The following is a 20335-nucleotide window of genomic DNA, read 5'->3' as shown; positions in this document are numbered from 1 at the left end:
ATTCCTGATTATTTTGTCTTTACAAGACAGTTTCCCACCCTAAGTGCAACAGGATGCTCTGAACCTCTGTCCACTCCTGTGCCCAAATTTGACAAGCTCATTGGCAGAATGAGGATAATGTCTTACGCTGGAAGTCTTTGGCCGCTGACGATTTTAATTCAGAATTTAAGCAGTTACTTGTTTGGAACCTGGGAATCAGGAGATTTTATTATTAGTCAAAGATGCCTCCCATTTTTTTCCTGAATATATCTTTATTGATAAAAGCTTGTGACATTACAATCTATTAAGATCTACAGTCTCACATAGATCACATGTGAAATATAAAGGAAATAAATAAATATTACGACACCACTACATTACATTATAGTTTACACAGTTTCCAAGTATCCATCTGGTATGAGGTGCCACAGGTATTGAATGCCCACCGGAGGAATGGACTTAGATAGCTGTTAGAGGGCACCACATCCACACTATGCTTTACTCCCACGGCGAGAGTGCCACAGTCGCAGTTTTAAGCGAATTTTATAACTTTAATTTTTGTAGCAAAAGAAGTTTAATGTGCAGCCAGGTAAATACATATTGAACATAAAACTAATCCAGCCACAAGTGTTATCCTTAACAGCAAGATCGTCGCCACTACCATTCCTCTGGAACACCAACCTATGCACCAATACCTGGTTTATCACAGATATGGCAATCTAGATCACAGTGTTATTTTTGTTGCTGACTAAACGACTTTGATCACATTCCAATTCCATTTGAGTTTCTCTCCATGAATAGCACTACTAAAGTTCTTGGAATGTATGGTTTTGTTCATCTTCCATGCTGCATTCACATTTTAGTGGATTCTGTTTCTACACCATCCGATAGTCATGAATATCTCGGCGGATAGAGACGTCAGAGGGTGTTGACAGATGTAGGAATTCATCTATTCTTGATACACTTCTTGTGCCCGTATCACAGACTTATTGGACTCTACATACTAAGGTGGCCTGGATGCATAACACGTCAGCTGCATGGAGTCCCAAGCGGAACTATAGACCACGGATGACACTTTCATGTACAATGCCGCTGCTTTAATGAATTTGACACTTCAACACAGCCACGCACAAAACCACTTGTCACTGTATATTATAGGCAGAAGTTGTCCAGATCGTTAATAAAGTGCCATTTTAACCTCCAGGATAGTATTGTTGTTACTACACTTTGAAGTAATACTAACTCATGTTATTGTAAATCATATCCAGAGGTTTCTTTTAATGGCACAACAGCCTGGAGTATATCTTTCAACTGAACATTACTTGCGTGCCCTCAGAACCAACGGCACCTTATTTTCCCTGTAAAGTCATCCATCTAAGCACTAGCTGAGCCCAACGTTGCTTAATGTCAATAATCGGGCTGGAACCAGTGTTACCCAAGCGGCAAAGCCATTGAGTACATCAACAGGTGGTTAACATCAACACTTCATGATAGCTCATCCACAGGTCTAAGCAGAAAATATAAGACATTCTTGTGAAAGCAGTGAGATGTTAAGGCATGACTTCCATCTCCAAGTACTATACAACAGTTCATCACCTCACCTGGTCGCTGCGATGTTTTATTTACCAGCACACATATATGTAAATTAGGAGATGAAACAATTCTTTTGACACTGAGAAGTGTAGATGTGTTTTAGTTCATCGACTTTTTTTATACAAGTTATACAGACACAGATTTATGTACATTACAGACATCATTAATTACACTGATGTGCCACAGCAACAGTACATATATTTTGCTTCAGGTAAGACTGTTAGCTGAGGAGTAGCAGCAGTCCAGATCGATTTGCCCTTTATCATGGGCAACCACCACCGGCACTGTGTGAAGTGTTTTACAGCAGCAACAGCCACAGGCTGTCGTCTTCTCGGCCATAGACCAGACTTCTGCAGCAGTATCAGTTACATATTTGTTTTACGCATTCCACGCACTGTTAAATTAAAAAAAGTCATTAGATATGCAGTTTTGAGTGAATTTCATTAACTTTTAATTCTGATAGCAAAAGGAGTTTGATGTGCAGCCAGAAAAATATATATTGATTGTGAAGCTACTCCAGCCGCCAGTGTACTCAACTGTAACTACGTGAAGATTCTTAATATATACAACAACAAAGGTGATATAAGTATTACGACGTCATGCTGAACAGTAATGCCTCCGAATTTTTTATGTGAATACTCTTAAAGCTTTTGAAATAAAACAGGTGATATCGACATTCTAAATCTTTATTTCTCTTGTCTGTATATTTGCAGCTCTCAGCCACTGGAGGGCTCTGAACTGTATCGTTCAAATGGCGGTGTCTAATGTAACTATGTCAGTATGTGAGAAACAGCGTACTGTAATGGAGTTTTGAATTCGCAGAGGTCGTCCACCCTTCGACCACCCTCCCCTTCAGCATCACAATGCCAGACCACACACATGCGCTGCTACAGCTGCAATAATCCAACGCCTTGGATTCACCATCTTCGGTCATCCGCCATACAGTCCCAATTTGACTCCATCACATTCTCATCTGTTTCCATATCTTACAGAACACCGCCGAGTTAGTCATGATAGTCATTAAGCGGTCCAAGCAGAGGTGAGGTTGTGGCTCCGTCAAGAGAAATATTTAAAATGTTAATAACATTTGTTTTGTTTAAAAAGCTTTAAGAGTGTCCACATGAAAAATTCAAAGGCTCACCCTCATATAAAGCATGAGAAGCTCAATTCTCTCGAGCTGAAACATTATCACCTAAGTGAAGTCTTATGTGTGCGACTGGCTATGTATACAGGGTGGTCCATTGATCGTGACCTGGCCAAATATTTCACGAGATAAGCTTCAAACGAAAAAACTAGAAAGAACGAAACTTGTCTAGCTTGAAGGGGGAACCAGATGACGCTATGATTGGCCCGCTAGATGGCGCTGCCATAGGTCAAACGGATATCAACTGCGTTTTTTTTAACCCCCATTTTTTTATTACATATTCATGTAGTACGTCAAGAATTATGAATGTTTTAGTTGGACCACTTTTTTCGCTTTGTGACAGATGGCGCTGTAATAGTCGCAAACATATGGCTCACAATTTTAGACGAACCATTGGTGACACGTAGGTTTTTTAAATTAAAATACAGAACGTAGGTACGTTTGAACATTTTATTTCGGTTGTTACAATGTGATACATGTACCTTTGTGAACTTATGATTTCTGAGAACGCGTGCTGTTACAGCGTGATTACCTGTAAATACCACAATAATGCAATAAATGCTCAAAATGATGTCCGTCAACCTCAGTGCATTTGGCAATACGTGTAACGACATTCCTCTCAAAAGCTAGTAGTTCGCCTTCCGTAATGTTGGCACATGCATCGACAATGCGCTGACGCATGTTGTCGGCGTTGCCGGTGGATCACGTTAGCAAATATCCTTTAACTTTCCCCACAGAAAGAAACCCGGGGACGTCAGATCCGGTGAACGTGCGGGCCATGGTATGGTGCTTCGACGGCCAATCCACCTGTCATGAAATATGCCATTCAATACCGTTTCAATCGCACGCGAGCTATGTGCCGGACATCCATCATGTTGGAAGTACATCGCCATTCTGTCATGCAGTGAAACATCTTGTAGTAACATCGGTAGAACATTACGTAGGAAATCAGCATACATTGCACCATTTAGATTGCCATCGATAAAATGGGGGCCAATTGTCCTTCCTCCCATAATGCCGCACCATACAGTAACCCGCCAAGGTCGCTGATGTTCCACTTGTCGCAGCCATCGTGCATTTTCCATTGCCCAATAGTGCATATTTTGCCGGTTTACGTTACCGCTGTTGGTGAATGACGCTTCTTCGCTAAATAGAACGCGTGCAAAAAATCTGTAATCGTCCCATAATTTCTCTTGTGCCTAGTGGCAAAACTGTACACGACATTCAAAGTCGTCGCCGTGCAATTCCTGGTGCACAGAAATATGGTACGGGTGCAATTGATGTTAATGTAGCATTCTCAACACCGACACTTTTGAGATTCCCGATTCTCGCGCAATGTGTCTGCTACTGATGTGCGGATTAGCCGCGACAGCAGCTAAAACACCTACTTGGGTTGGTTGGTTGGGGAAAGAGACCAGACAGCGTGGTCATCGGTCTCATCGAATTAGGGGAGGATGGGGAAGGAAGTCGGCCGTGCCCTTTCAGAGGAACCATCCCGGCATTTGCGTGGAGCGATTTAGGAAAATCACGGAAAACCTAAATCAGGATGGCCGGACGCGGGATTGAACCGTCGTCCTCCCGAATGCGAGTCCAGTGTCTAACCACTGCGCCACCTCGCTCGGTCACCTACTTGGGCATCATCATTTGTTGCAGGTCGTGGTTGACGTTTCACATGTGGCTGAACACTTCCTGTTTCCTTAAATAACGTAACCATCCGGCGAACGGTCCGGGCACTTGTATGATGTCGTGCAGGATACCGAGCAGCATAAATAGCTCACGACCGTTGGGCATTTTGACCAAAATAGCCATACATCAACACGATATCGACCTTTTCCGCAATTGGTAAACGGTCCATTTTAACACGGGTAATGTAGCACGAAGCAAATACTGTCCGCATTGGCGGAATGTTACGTGATACTACGTACTTATACGTTTGTGACTATTACAGTGCCACCTATCACAAAGCGAAAAAAGTGGTCCAACTAGAACATTCATATTTCTTTACGTACTACACGAATATGCAATAAAAATGGGGGTTCCTATTTAAAAAAAACTCAGTTGATATCCGTTTGACCTATGGCAGCGCCATCTAGCGGGCCAACCATAGCGCGATCTGGTTTCCCCCTTCAAGCTAGACGAGTTTCGTTCTTTGTAGTTTTTTCGTTTGAAGCTTATTTCGTGAGATATTTGGCCCGGTCGCTATCAATGGAGCACCCTGTAGTTTAAACATCCACACATTGCATATCTACTATTAGAAACATACGGGGTGATACCGTAATGATGTAACAAACTTTCAGGAATGATTGAGAAGGGTAAATGTGTCTGTCTGAGGTAAGGGGCTCTGAACCGGAAACGGCCGAGAAGAAAGTTATAAGCGGATATCGTTCTGATACCTCTGACATTGGATTGAAACACTTGTAACGGTACTGCTGTCGCTAAGATTGTAGGGTAGGGAATCTTCAGAAGTGTTATTATGGATCAAAACAAGAAAAGTCTTCCCAGTAAACTTAGGCTCTAAAATGTATATCTTAAAAATTATGGCCACTTGTTCATTAGAAGGGATGTCTTTCACAGTAGCGAAAATGAACACGTGCTCATAGCCCTTAAAGTATGCATTTTAGATATCATATTTGCTGGACATTGTTCTCCAGTTTTGGTCCCTACCACCTCCACCAAAAATATGGAGACCAAAGAGCTTGCAATAGAAGAGACGTTTGTGTCACAGTACTGAAGATAAACAAGTGCTCAAGGCTCTTAAGGTATTCATTTTAAAGCCTATGTTAACTAGAACTTTTTCCTTGTATCGATCCATACTAGCACCACCGAAACTTGTCTATTCTACAATCTCAGTAACAACAGTGCCAGTGCTGAGTTTCCATTCGGCGGTTTCCGGAGCAGGGTCTCTTACCTCGAACTGATACATTTACCCCTCTCCATTGTTCGTGAAAGTTTGTAACATCATCACATTGATGATGCTTACATCAGCCAATCAATCCAATGGTGCCACAATTATCGCTTAATGAGGCGTTGTTGCCGTGTCCATCTACTGCTGAAAAAAAAGCAAAGAAAGTCATCATTAGATTTATAACATTGTGGGGGATGCGGTGTCTATAACTGTATTATTTATCACAAACCTACTGCATCTACCATTATATTAAAACATACGCCAATAAGGACGATGTAAGTATAATGTACTTAAAAATGTGCAAAATGTTTCTATGCTGGAGGTTAAACTGGTATTTTATTAACGATCTGAAAGACTGCCTACGTATAAGCAGTCATTATGTGTGGGTGTCAAAGTCGTCAATGCAGTGACTATGGTATCAAGCACAGTGTGTGTGAAATTGGTTAGGGAAGAGAGATATATTTTATCATACACTAAACCATTCTGAATAATATAGTCACCTTAATTATTGTTAACTAAGTTTAGATCGCTACTAAACAAATTACAAATTAGTAACTAAAAACGTTATTCGAAAACGCTTATTTCATTCTCTATTTGATGATGTTAACTACTTCATAAACACAATAATGAGTGTGTATCCTTGTGTAGGTGTAGCTAGCAAGCTCGACAGGTAAAAATATTCTTCCAGGTTCAGAAAAATTGACAACCAAAGAAAAAAAGAGGCATGGAAGTGTTGCAGTTGTCTATGTGGTGGTAGGATTAATAAAGGGCTATGTATTACTGCTTCTGCAGAGCTCTGACGTATAGTTAAGGACGCAGCAGCATGGCCTACTTTATCATTGCTCTGGAGATCAATTAATCAATCTTTCCCTGTATTCCCGTCATTAACAAATGTTCCATTAAAACTACAGTCTTCAGGAATTTAGTTTGTTGCACCAGTTCTTTAAATAACTGTATTGGGAGGCCCTTATGCTCGTCAGAAAGTATGTTGTAGACTGTACATCTTGTTATTCTATAGCGATCTGAAGCTGCCAGATTCTCCCATTCGCAGAGGCTCTCAAAGAATTCTTGGCATCCTTTCGCTCTTTTTTCGTATTTAACACTGTAATTTCTTTTGCGTCTTCACGATGATATTTTTCCTTATGGTTTAATCGAAAGTTGTTTTGACTTTTCTATTTGATGAATCTGTATTTTCGACGACTAATTTCTTTTCAATTTCTTCACTCCTACACGCACTTCACTTATTCCTATTGATTTTATATCTAAGTGACTTATTCCTCTCATTTCTTGAAATTCTTGCAACTACTTTGAACCTTACGCTGTTTCGATATGATATCGAAAGCGCAATATAACATCTTTGCCCCTAGCTGAGGAAGCACATGCTCTACCTCTCGCCAGGGGGCATACATGTGCTCCGCCACACCGATTTTATGGCGACCCCTATTAGTTCGCTCTCTGTCGTAGACCAAAGATAACTGGAGGACCGCCATCCAAGGACAAGTGCTCGCAGTGGTATGTGACATGGACGCTAAGAACAATTGTGGAAATTGAGTGTCATTTGGAGTGAGTATACGTTGCTGTTCTGTCAACTTATATGCCTTAGAAGCCCACGGGTCAAATTTGGTGGAAGGTGGACTGTTATTTGTATCCACAGAAATCACGGGTGAACCGTAACTACTGAACTGTACGCCTTGTTGGGTGAGTTCCTTTATGTGTAGATTGTATGTGCTGCTGTTCGGAGCTATCTGCTGTGCCCTAGGTTTTGTTACACTATGTGCTTAGGGTATGAGTTAACACCAGTTTTATTTAAGAAGTCTACTGGTTGGGCTAACTTAAATTCTTAAAACTTAGGTCAATGCTATTTCTGTCGGTGAGGTTTGAGACTGGTTTGTAAACTATTATTATTTGTTCTGCTTTAATGAAATTGATTTTAGTGCATGAAATAAATTTTACTGATTGCTGTTTTAAGTGAACCCTTGAGGGTATTCTTTAAATTTTATTCATATATTCTTTTATAAACCTAGTCTGGGTAACGTCAATTTGAAATCAACCTATGTAATTGGCTACTGCCATTTTGTTGAGATTTGCACTTTGCTTGATTGCTTAAGTCCTAGCAGATAATAATTATCAAGTCCATATTTCACATTGTTTAACATTTCCTTTCCTGTTCTGCCTTACTGATTACCAGCTCTCAACTAAACCGTTAACTGTTTTTTCAGGCGTAATGTGTATTTTGGAAACATGTTAATTAAAATTTTTGTATGTTTCAGTAATTACTGAAGTCATACTGTGCTTTGTTCAATTTCCATAGTGGGAGAACGACCTGAGTGAGATCAAGGTTTACACTATCTTAGCACTTATACACTCCTGGAAATTGAAATAAGAACACCGTGAATTCATTGTCCCAGGAAGGGGAAACTTTATTGACACATTCCTGGGGTCAGATACATCACATGATCACACTGACAGAACCACAGGCACATAGACACAGGCAACAGAGCATGCACAATGTCGGCACTAGTACAGTGTATATCCACCTTTCGCAGCAATGCAGGCTGCTATTCTCCCATGGAGACGATCGTAGAGATGCTGGATGTAGTCCTGTGGAACGGCTTGCCATGCCATTTCCACCTGGCGCCTCAGTTGGAGCAGCGTTCGTGCTGGACGTGCAGACCGCGTGAGACGACGCTTCATCCAGTCCCAAACATGCTCAATGGGGGACAGATCCGGAGATCTTGCTGGCCAGGGTAGTTGACTTACACCTTCTAGAGCACGTTGGGTGGCACGGGATACATGCGGACGTGCATTGTCCTGTTGGAACAGCAAGTTCCCTTGCCGGTCTAGGAATGGTAGAACGATGGGTTCGATGACGGTTTGGATGTACCGTGCACTATTCAGTGTCCCCTCGACGATCACCAGTGGTGTACGGCCAGTGTAGGAGATCGCTCCCACACCATGATGCCGGGTGTTGGCCCTGTGTGCCTCGGTCGTATGCAGTCCTGATTGTGGCGCTCACCTGCACGGCGCCAAACACGCATACGACCATCATTGGCACCAAGGCAGAAGCGACTCTCATCGCTGAAGACGACACGTCTCCATTCGTCCCTCCATTCACGCCTGTCGCGACACCACTGGAGGCGGGCTGCACGATGTTGGGGCGTGAGCGGAAGACGGCCTAACGGTGTGCGGGACCGTAGCCCAGCTTCATGGAGACGGTTGCGAATGGTCCTCGCCGATACCCCAGGAGCAACAGTGTCCCTAATTTGCTGGGAAGTGGCGGTGCGGTCCCCTACGGCACTGCGTAGGATCCTACGGTCTTGGCGTGCATCCGTGCGTCGCTGCGGTCCGGTCCCAGGTCGACGGGCACGTGCACCTTCCGCCGACCACTGGCGACAACATCGATGTACTGTGGAGACCTCACGCCCCACGTGTTGAGCAATTCGGCGGTACGTCCACCCGGCCTCCCGCATGCCCACTATACGCCCTCGCTCAAAGTCCGTCAACTGCACATACGGTTCACGTCCACGCTGTCGCGGCATGCTACCAGTGTTAAAGACTGCGATGGAGCTCCGTATGCCACGGCAAACTGGCTGACACTGACGGCGGCGGTGCACAAATGCTGCGCAGCTAGCGCCATTCGACGGCCAACACCGCGGTTCCTGGTGTGTCCGCTGTGCCGTGCGTGTGATCATTGCTTGTACAGCCCTCTCGCAGTGTCCGGAGCAAGTATGGTGGGTCTGACACACCGGTGTCAATGTGTTCTTTTTTCCATTTCCAGGAGTGTAGTTTCAACTTGAAATTCAAATATTAAATATTCATTGATCATTCCTTGCCTTCATCTGAGCTTGTTAATTTCATATTGTGAAAGAAATGTCTAACACACTCTTTGTGAAATTTTTATTTTTTGGGTAAAATGTTATGTTTTTTGTGCCCTGCAACAGCTCATGTCTTACTAATACATTTCATACTTTCTGCCAACCTCATGGAGTAGAAATATCTGTGGAATGAGCATTCTGTACATGTTGTCAACATTAAACTGGGATTGTCACCTCATCCCGGGATATCGCCGTTTGCATACGCTTTTCACAGTGTCCGAAACTTTAATGTAGACGTACTTCATACATCGTTGCCAGTTATTTATTCGTAACAGCATTGTTGTTGTTTCTGGAAGAGAAGAGGAATACACAAATGGAGAAAATGCTGGATGTTGAAAATTTTGATGTATTGTAGTTTTTTTACTGCATTTTGAATAAATGTATTAAATTTGTTATCTGTGCAAAATGTGTAGTATGTTTGTACAAAAAATTTATGATTGTGAATTCCATATTGGCGTTCACACACATGAAAGACAATGAAAATCCACAGTGCTCAAACTCAAAACGAGACTGTGTAGAAGTCAGACATTTCTCTCGTGGTACATGTCTCATTGCACGCACCTGCATTATTTACAATTGTTTTTTTTTTAACTGGTATATATTTACCATATGGCATTCTGTAACGTGAGGAAACAGTTTAATGTTTTATTGAAAAGCCAGATGTTTGTAGATTATTTCACTTTTGTTTGAGAAGATATTTTACACAACAGAGGAGAAATACTGCATATCTATGCGGTGTAGGGAGTGAGTGCGCAAATCACAGATCTTTACGTTATAGAAAACTGAAAGTACACATGAGTTAAGATGTATGCCAATAGCAATGTGAAATGATGATTTGTAAAGTCAATAAAATCTGGCAAAAACAAACGTAATGTTGCCACGGGTGAAATTTCAGCCTGTATCTTTAATACACCAGTGGTCATTAAAACTGCTACATTATGAAGAAACGCGGATGATAAACGGGTATTCATTGGACAAATATATTATACTAGAACTGACATGTGATTACATTTTCAAGCAATTTGGGTGCATAGATCCTGAGAAATCAGTACCCAGAACAACCACCTCTGGCCGTAATAACGGCCTTGATAGTCCTGGGCATTGAGTAAAACAGAGCGTGGATGGCGTGTACAGGTACAGCTGCCCATGCAGCTTCAATACGATACTACAGTTCATCAAGAGTAGTGACTGGCGTATTGTGACAAGCCAGTTGCTCGGCCACCATTGACCAGACGTTTTCAATTGGTGAGAGGTCTGGAGAATGTGCTGGCCAGGGCAGCAGTCGAACATTTCCTGTACACAGAAAGGCTCGTACAGCACCTGCAACATGCGGTCGTGCATTATCCTGCTGAAATGTAGGGTTCGCAGGGATCGAATGAAGGGTAGAGCCACGGGTCGTAACACGTCTGAAATGTAACGTCCACTGTTCAAAGTTCCGTCAATGCGAACAAGAGGTGACCGAGACGTGTAACCAGTGGCAACCCATACCATCACGCCGGGTGATACGCCAGTATGGCGATGACGAATACACGCTTCCAATGTGCGTTCACTGCGATGTCACCAAACACGGATGCGACCATCATTATGCTGTAAACAGAACCTGGATTCATCCGAAAAAAATTACATATTGCCATTCGTGCACCCAGGTTCGTCGTTGAGTACATCGCAGGCGCTCCTGTCTATTATGCAGCGTCAAGGGTAACCGCAGCCATGGTCTCCGAGCTGATAGTCCATGCTGCTAAAAACGTCGTCGAACTGTTCGTGCAGATGGTTGTTGTCTTGCAAACGTCCTCATCTGTTGACTCAGGGATCGAGACGTGGCTGCACCATCCGTTACAGCCATGCGGATAAGATGCCTGTCATCTCGACTGCTAGTGATACGAGGCCGTTGGGATCCAGCACGGCGTTCCGTATTGCCCTCCTGAACCGACCTATTCCATGTTCTGTTAACAGTCATTGGATCTCGACCAATGCGAGCTGCAATGTCGCGATACGATAAACCGCAATGATGACAGGCTACAATCCGACCTTTATCAAAGTCGGAAACGTGATGGTACGCATTTATACCTCCTTACACGAGGTATCCCAACAGCGTTTCACCAGGCAACACCGGTCAACTGCTGTTTGTGTATAAGAAATCGGTTGGAAACTTTCCTCATGTCAGCACGTTGTAGGTGTCGCCACCGGCGCCAACCTTACGTGAATGCTCTGAAAAGCTAATGATTTGCATATCACAGCATCTCCTTCCTGTCGGTTGAATTTCGCGTCTGTAGCACGTCATCTTTGTGGTGTAGCAATTTTAATGGCCTATAGTGTACATTTTCGGCACAATAGTGGTACAGAACACCTCATCTATTTTTATGTCAACACTTGCATCCTCAGACCTATTCTGTATATTCCTCTTTGCAATCAGGACAATGACAAATCAAAAGACTAAATCTACATAACAATAACTGAGAAGAGAAATCAGGAAAAGAGAACAACAAAAAAGCATTTTATAAATCAGCTGCTTTGATGGAGCTTGCCTTGAGGATATTGTTTTCCCCATTTGATTAACAGGCAGAAAATATTAGTACCTAAAATCCCAACGAACTCCTTGATGTGTGTCAGATTGTCCACTTCCCTTGATGCTGTTGGTCTGTAAGCAACGGATGACACTGAGTGACTAAACGAAATTTTGGAGGGGACAATTGGGATATAGTTAGTGGTCGCCTGAAATCGCGTTTGTACTAATCTGTAGCGTTACCTTAGATCTACAATGGACTATTCTCCGACGATTATTTTGGTTTCATGTAACACTGAGGTGACATACGAGTACGTCATGATAAACTACTTAATATAGTGTCGGACCTCCTTTTGTCCAGCATAGTGCAGGACTTCAACTTGGCGTGGACTCAACAAGTTGTTGGAAGTCCCTTGCTGACGTGTTGACCCATGCTGCCTTTATAGCCGTCCATAATTGCAGAAGTGTTGCCAGCGCAGGATTTCGTGCACGAATTGACCACTCAGTTATGCCACATAAACGTTTCGATTGGATTCATGTCGGCCGATCTTGGTGGCCAGGCCATTAACTCGAATTGTCCAGAATGTGCTTCAAATCCGGTGATGCGGCGCATTGTCATTCATAAGAATTGCATGTTTATTTGGGAACACGATGTCCATGAATGACTGCAAATGATCTCCAAGCAGCCGAACATAACCATTTACAGTTAGCGACCCAGTCTATTCCATGTGAACATAGCCCACACCATTATAGAGCCACTACCAGCTTGCACAGTGACTTGTTGACACCTTGCGTCCATGGGTTCGTGAGATCTGCGCCACACTCGAAACGTACCATTAGTTCTTATCAGCTGGAATCGGAACGTATCTGACCAGGCCATGGCTTTCAGTCGTATAGTGTCCAACCGCTATGGTCACGAGACCAGGAGAGACGCTGCAGGCGATGTCGTGTTGCTATGAGAGGCACTCGCGTCAGTTGTCCGCCATTAACGCCAAATTTCACCCCACTATCCTAACGGATACTTTCGTCGCACATCTCACATTTATTTCTGTGGTTATTTCACGCAGTGTTGCTTGTCTGTTAGCACTGACAACTCTAGGCAAACGCGACTGCTCTCGGTCGTTAAGTGAAGGTTGACGGCCTCTGCGTTGTCTGTAGTAAGAAATGATGTCTGAAATTTGGTATTCTCGACACACTCTTGATACTCTCGACCTCGGAAGATACAATTCCCTAACGATTTCCGAAATGGAATGTCACATGCGTCTAGCTCCAACTACCATTCCAAATTCCAGGTCTGTTAACTCCCGTCGTGCAGTCATAATCATGCCGGACACCTTTTCACTTGAATCACCTGAGTGTAAATGACAGCTGCGCCAACGCACTGGCGTTTTATGTCTTGTATACCCGATGCTACTGCCATCTGTTTCTGTGCATATCGCTAGCCCCTGACTTTTGTCGTCTCAATGTAGGTTAGAATACCGAACCTAATGTACGAGAAATGCAAAGTGGATCCACTACTTAGTGTTAACTGTAAGTTCCTGCTCTCTCTCCCCCTCTGTGTGTGTGTGTGTGTGTGTCCGTGTGTGTGTGTGTGTGTGTTTGTGCACGCGCGCACGCACGCGTGTGTGCATGTGCGTGTGCGTGTGAATGTGTATGTCGTGTGAATGTGTACGTGCGTGTTTGTGTGTATGTATGTGTGTGTGTGTGTGTGCATACGTATGTGTGAACGGCCGTACGTTTATGTATCTAATTTTCTTCATCTGTGATGTTGTGTGAGTTTATACATAATACGAGACACCTGGTCTAGGGAGTTCGCCGGCATGGTAGCTCAGCATGTTCGGTCAGAAGGGTTAGCTGCCCTCTGCAATAGAAAGACTGAGTGAACGGATCAACGATGAACTAGAACAGGTGTCATGGGACGTCCGTCCCGGACAAATGCAACGAACAAAATGATATCAGAGAAAAAGGGTGGTAGCGTCTTCGCTTGGTGATCAAAACGTTCTCGGTCCCTGGTTCGAAACCCGCCATAGTTAAATTTTTAATTAATAATCAGCATGGGCGGCTGCATACCCTCGTTTTGCCAACGGCCTTGTCAAAGAGGGCGAAGGAGCGGACAGAGGTTCAGGGGTCTCTTATGTCCTGTGGGTGGGAAACAGCCCGTAAAGGCGGAAGAATCAGCAATGATCAACCGAATGAGGACGCAGAAGGCAATGGAAACCACTGCGTTAAACACACGTAACGTGTATGCACAGGACATGTGGCCTGTAATTGATCTTTCCAGTGGCAAAAGATTCCGAAATAGTCTCCCATTCGGATCTCCGGAAGGGGACTGCCAAGGGAAGGTGACTATGAGGAAAAAAAATTGAATAATCAACGAAAGGATAATTTTCTACGAGTCGGGGCATGCAATGTCAGAAGCTTGAACGTGGTAGGGAAGCTAGAAAATCTGAAAAGGGAAATGCAAAGGCTCTATCTAGATACAGTAGGGGGTCAGTGAAGTGAAATGAAAAGAAGACTGCCGGCCACTTTGGCCGAGCGGTTCTAGGCGTTCCAGGCTTCAGCCTGGAACCGCGCGACCGCTACGGTCACAATTTCGAATCCTGTCTCGGGCATGGATGTGTGTGATGTCCTTAGGTGAGTTAGGTTTAAGTAGTTCAAGGTTCGAGGCGACTGATAACCTCAGATGTTAAGTCAAATACTGCTCAGAGCCATTTTTTTGGAAAGAAGACAAGGATTTCTGGTCAGATCAGTATAGGATAAAATCAACAGCAGCGGAAAATTGTATAACGGGAGTAGGATTCGTTATGAATACGAAGGTAGAGCAGAGATTATGTTACTGTGAACAGTTCAGCGATAAGGTTGTTCTTATCAGAATAAAGAGTAAACCAACAGCGACAACGATAGTTCAGGTATACATGCCGATATCGCAAGCCGAAGATGAGGAAACAGAGAAAGTATATGGGGATACTGAAACAGTAACACAGTACGTAAAGGGAGATGAAAATTAATAGTCACGGGGGACTGGCACGAAACTGTAGGGGTAGGAGAAAAGGTTGCACGAGAATATGGTCTTGGACGAAGGAATCATAGAGGAATAAGACTAATTGAGTTCTGTAATAAATTTAGGCTATTAATAGCGAATACTCTGTTCAAGTACCACAAGAGGAGGATGTATACTTGGAAAAGACCGGGGGATGCGGGAAGACTTCAGTTAGATTACATCATGGTCAGATAAAGATTCCGAAATCAGATACTTGCTTGTAAGGCGTACCCTGGAGCAGATATAGATTCAGATCACAATGTAGTAGTGATGGAGAGTAGGCTGAAGTTTAAGAGATTAGTCACTAAGAATCAATACGCAAAGGAGTGGGATACGGTAGTACTAAGGGATGACGAGATACTCTTGAAGTTCTCTAAGGCTATAGATACAGCAATAGGGCATAGCTCAGTAGGCGCTACAGTTGAAGGGGAATGGACAACTCTAAAAAGGGCAACCAGAGAAGTTGGAAAGAAAAAGATAGGTACAAAGAAGGTAACTGTGAAGAAACCATGGGTAACAGAAGAAATACTTCAGTTGATCGATGAAAGAAGGAAGTACAAAAATGTTCAGGGAAATTCTGGAATACAGAAATAGATGTAGCTGAGGAATAAAATAAATAGGAAGAGCAGGGAAGCTAAGATGAAATGGTGGATGAAAAATGTGAAGAAATTTAAAAAGAAGTGATTGTCGGAAGGACTGACTCAGCATACAGGAAAGTCTAAAAACCGTTGGTGACATTAAAAGCAAGGGCGGTAACATTAAAAGTACAACGGGAATTCCGCTGTTAAATGCAGAGGAGAGAGTAGAAAAGTGGAAGGAGTACATTGAAAGCCTCTATGAGGAGGAAGATTTGTCTGACGTGATAGAAGAAGAAAAGGAGTTGATTTATAAGAGATAGGGGATCCAGTATTAGAATTAGAATTTAAATGAACTTTGGAGGACTTAAGATCAAATAAGGCAGAGGGGATAGACAACATTCCATTATAATGTCTAAAATCATTAGGGATAGTGGCAACAGAACCACTATTCACGTTGGTGTGTAGAAGGTATGAGTTGGTGGCAGACCATCTGATTTTAGGAAAAATATCACCCACACAGACCCGAAGACTGCAAGAAATGACAAGTGCGAGAATTATCACACAATCAGCTTAACAGCTCATTCGTCCAAGTTGTTGACAGGAATAATATACAGAAGAATGAGAGTATGTGTTAGGTGACGATCACTTTGGTTTTACAAAAGATAAAGGTACCAAAGAGGCAATTCAGACGTTGCGATTAATAGCGGAAGCAAGACTAAAGAAAAATCAAGACACGTTCAAGGGATATGTCGACCTGGAAAAAGCGTTCAACAATGGTACAAGGTGTTCTAAATTCTGAGAAAAATAGGGATAAGCAATAGGGAGAGAAGGGTAATATAGAATATGTGCAAGAGCCAAGAGGGAGTAGTAAGAGTGGACGACCAAGAACGAAGTGCTTGGATTACATAGAGTGTAAGACAGGTTAAAAAAATGGTTCAAATGGCTCTGAGCACTATGGGACTTAACATCTGAGGTCATCAGTCCCCTAGAACTTAGAACTACTTAAACCTAACTAACCTAAGGACATCACTCACATCCATGCCCCAGGCAGGATTCAAACCTGCGACCGTAGCAGTCGCGCGGTTCCGGACTGAAGCGCCAAGAACACAGCGGCGGGCTGTAAGACAAGGGTGTAGTCTTTCGCCGCTACTCTTCAGTCTGTACATCGAAGAAGCAATGATGGAAGTACAACAAAGGTTGAGGAGTGTATTTAAAATTCAAGGTGAAAGAATGTCAATGATACTATTCGCTGATGACATTGGTATCCTGAGTGAAAGTGAAGAAGAATTACACGGTCGGCTGAATGGAATGAACAATTAATGAGTAAAAAATATGAATAGACAGTAGATCGAAGAAAGACGACAGTAATGAGAAGTAGCAGGAATGAGACCAGTGAGAAACTTAACATCAGGATTGGTGGTCACGAAGCAGATGAAGTTAGGGAATTGTGCTAACTTGGCACAAAACAAGAAATGACGGACGGAGCAAAGGGATATCAAATGCACACTAGCACTGGCAAAAAGGGCATTCCTGGCTGAGAGAAGTCTAGTAGTATCAAACATGGCCTTTAATTTGAGGGAGAAATTTCTGTGAATGTACGTCTGAAGTGCGGCACTGTATGATAGTGAAACATGGGCTGTGGGAAAACCGGAACAGAAGAGAATCGAATTATTTGAGATGTTGTGCTACAGGCGAATGTTGAAAATTAGGTGGACTGATGAGGTAAGGAATGAGGAGGTTCTTCACGGAATCGGAGAGGGAAGGAACATGTGGGAAACACTGGCAAGGAGAAGGCACAGGATGATAGGACGTCTGTTAAGTCATCAGAGAGTGTCTTCCATGGTACTAGAGGGAGCTGTAGAGGGCAAAAACTGCAGAGGAAGACAGAGATTGTAATACATCCAGCAAATAATTGAGGACGTAAGTTGGAACTGCTATTCTGAGGTGAAGAGGTTTTCACAGGAGCGGAATTCATGGCGGGCCGTATCAAACCAGTCAGAAGATTGATGACCAAAATGGGAAAAAATCATGAAGAAGAGGGTGATATATAGTCGCTAATGTTTGGTAAATTTTTCGGCAATTTTCTGGTCAGTTTCAAATCGTTTCGCAATACCGTCAAATCAGAAATTTAGTAGAACAAACTTGGCAACACAATGAAATCGCGCATAAAAGAGAAAAATGTCTTTGGATGTCACTGTTATAAAGAAAAAAAAGGCATTTGAGAGCTGTGGCACCTATCGCAAAGATACTAAATGTCTTTTCATTTTGCTCTTCAAAACTAAGAGCCTAATTTATTCCAGGTACCAAATGCGATTTGTTATGATGTCTACGAAACGTCTACATGATATTCACGGCACCTACGAATGGAAGCTGTCTATTTCGGTTGTAACGACAATTTGAACCTGCAGGATGCCTACACCGTCCAAAGATCACGTTACCAGGGTGGCAATATATGATGACAGTAAAAAGTCTGTTCTGTCCTAATCCAGATATATTTCTACTCTATGGCCAGTTCATCAAGTTTTTAATCTCTTACCCAAGGCTTTTTCACAGTCGCTTATACCTACATGTTAGTGGCAGATTCTCTATTGTAAGTGCGGTATACACCAAAAAACAGCATTTAAAATGTGCTCTGCTCTACTCTGTGCCAATCACTTGTATGTATTGTAAACTATCAGGTAAGTTACAGGACAGACGCTGTATTTTGTTTAATAGTGTATTACAGTTTTCATTGCCTACTTGTAAAATGTGTGGAAATTGTTAACCCAGAATTCAACAAAGAGGATGTAAGTGTTATATCGAAGGTGGATGAACATAATTTTCTCATCCCGGGGCATTGTCTCCATAATACGACAAAATGTAAATATAACCAAATTAGGATTGTTTATGAGAAATAATATTATTCCATAGGTTTTATGAAAAATAAGCAATGTGTCAAATAGACTTAAGTAATTCCCTATTAAAGAAATTACTCCTTTAGTGTAGTTAATGTGTTGTGCGTACACAAAAGAAAACTGGGAATCGAACACATCAAAGAAAAAAAAAGAAGCGAACTTTAGAATTTGGCAAAAGCAACTGCCACAAAGAAATAAAGTAAACAGTTCTTGAAGAAAGAACAAGTACTTGCATATTTTCAAGTAAAACTTACAACTTACTTTTAACACAGTGTATAGTTGAAAATGTATATACAGGGTGTTACAAAAAGGTACGGCCAAACTTTCAGGAAACATTCCTCACACACAAATAAAAAAAGATGTTATGTGGACATGAGTCCGGAAACGCTTAATTTCCTTGTTAGAGCACATTTTAGTTTGTTCTTCCACCTACGCTCAATGGAGCACGTCATCACGATTTCATACGGGATACTCTACCTGTGCTGCTAGAACATGTGCCTTTACAAGTACGACACAACATGTGGTTCATGCACAATGGAGCTCCTGCACATTTCAGTCGAAGTGTTCGTACGCTTCTCAAGAACAGATTCGGTGACCGATGGATTGGTAGAGGCGGACCAATTCCATGGCCTCCACGCTCTCCTGACCTCAACCCTCTTGACTTTCATTTATGGGGGCATTTGAAAGCTCTTGTCTACGCAATCCCGGTACCAAATGTAGAGACTCTTCGTGCTCGTATTGTGGACGGCTGTGATACAATACGCCATTCTCCAGGGCTGGATCAGCGCATCAGGGATTCCATGCGACGGAGGGTGGATGCATGTATCCTCGCTAACGGAGGACATTTTGAACATTTCCTGTAACAAAGTGTTTGAAGTCACGCTGGTACGTTCTGTGGCTGTGTGTTTCTATTCCATGCACTCACCTCACAGAAAACAATGGATTCAAAGCTGTTTGCTAAAATAAAATAAAAAAATGAAAAATCTGTTTATAAACCTCCATTCCCATCGGGGTCTCCTTAAGGATTTTTGTACTGTATCAACGTATGGTGGTCTCAACATATTGCATCTAGCAACAGAAAACCCATTTTCCAAGTTTAAAACTGATGCGATAATTACATTTTACAGGTTTTCATTTGCTAAAATGGTAGACTTTAGTTTCCGTGCACAAATTCCACTGGAATATGGAGACGAGTTGCCACCTTACACCCGAAAGGTTGTGGAATGCCTTAAGAATGCAGCACACAAAAGCCAAAATAAAATTCCTGGGGACAGAACTAATTGTTGAGGCCACGCGACAGATATTTTATAACAAAAGTTACTTATTTATTAGAATTCGACAACACACAAGAAAAAATAAACATAAGACTCAAAACAGCATTTTATGCCAAGGAATAAAACTGTACAAAAATTACCAAAAGAGATTAAAGAAATTGCAAAAATACACTTATTTAAAAAGGCAGCTAAAAAGTACCTGTTATGCAATACATTTTATATATTGACTCATTTTTTACATTGATTCAGACATTCAGAAATTGTTAAAAATTTAACTGGATGTTACTAAAACTACACCAAACAAACATAAAGGAGGCATTGCTTTCTGTGTGTAAATGTATATTTACATATCAGTAAACAATTTTGGCAACGAAGTTTGTTTTCTTATTCGCTAGTGCCCTCATAAATCGTAAAAAAATGTTTTATATTCGATTTTTTTTTTTTATGGCGAAGTTGAAAGGGAAACTGAAAGCATAGCATCCCCTCTTCTTAGCTACATGAGAACCTCGTTTGTCAACTTTGTTATGCACTCACAATGCTGCCAGCTCCA

At 42.4% G+C, this 20335-nt stretch overlaps 1 long non-coding RNA gene across 2 annotated transcripts in view; it reads right to left on the bottom strand.

Annotated features, from left to right (window-relative positions):
* Positions 1 to 231: 231 nt before the first annotated feature.
* Positions 232 to 20335, bottom strand: part of LOC126458528 (uncharacterized) — a 151197-nt gene continuing 131093 nt past the window's right edge. Inside the window, exons 8-9 of one of the 2 annotated variants that reach the window (XR_007585653.1) lie at positions 5697 to 5765; positions 232 to 1966 (exon numbers count right to left, since the gene is read on the bottom strand). This is a non-coding gene — a long non-coding RNA (uncharacterized LOC126458528). The remainder of the gene's footprint in view (positions 1967 to 5696; positions 5766 to 20335) is intronic. The other variant, XR_007585654.1, reaches the window with a different exon arrangement.

Source organism: Schistocerca serialis, chromosome 2 (genome assembly GCF_023864345.2).
Source record: "Schistocerca serialis cubense isolate TAMUIC-IGC-003099 chromosome 2, iqSchSeri2.2, whole genome shotgun sequence".
NCBI lineage: Eukaryota > Metazoa > Arthropoda > Insecta > Orthoptera > Acrididae > Schistocerca > Schistocerca serialis.
The sequence above is the reverse complement of the archived record's forward strand: the minus strand, read 5'-3'. Positions and strand labels throughout refer to the sequence as shown.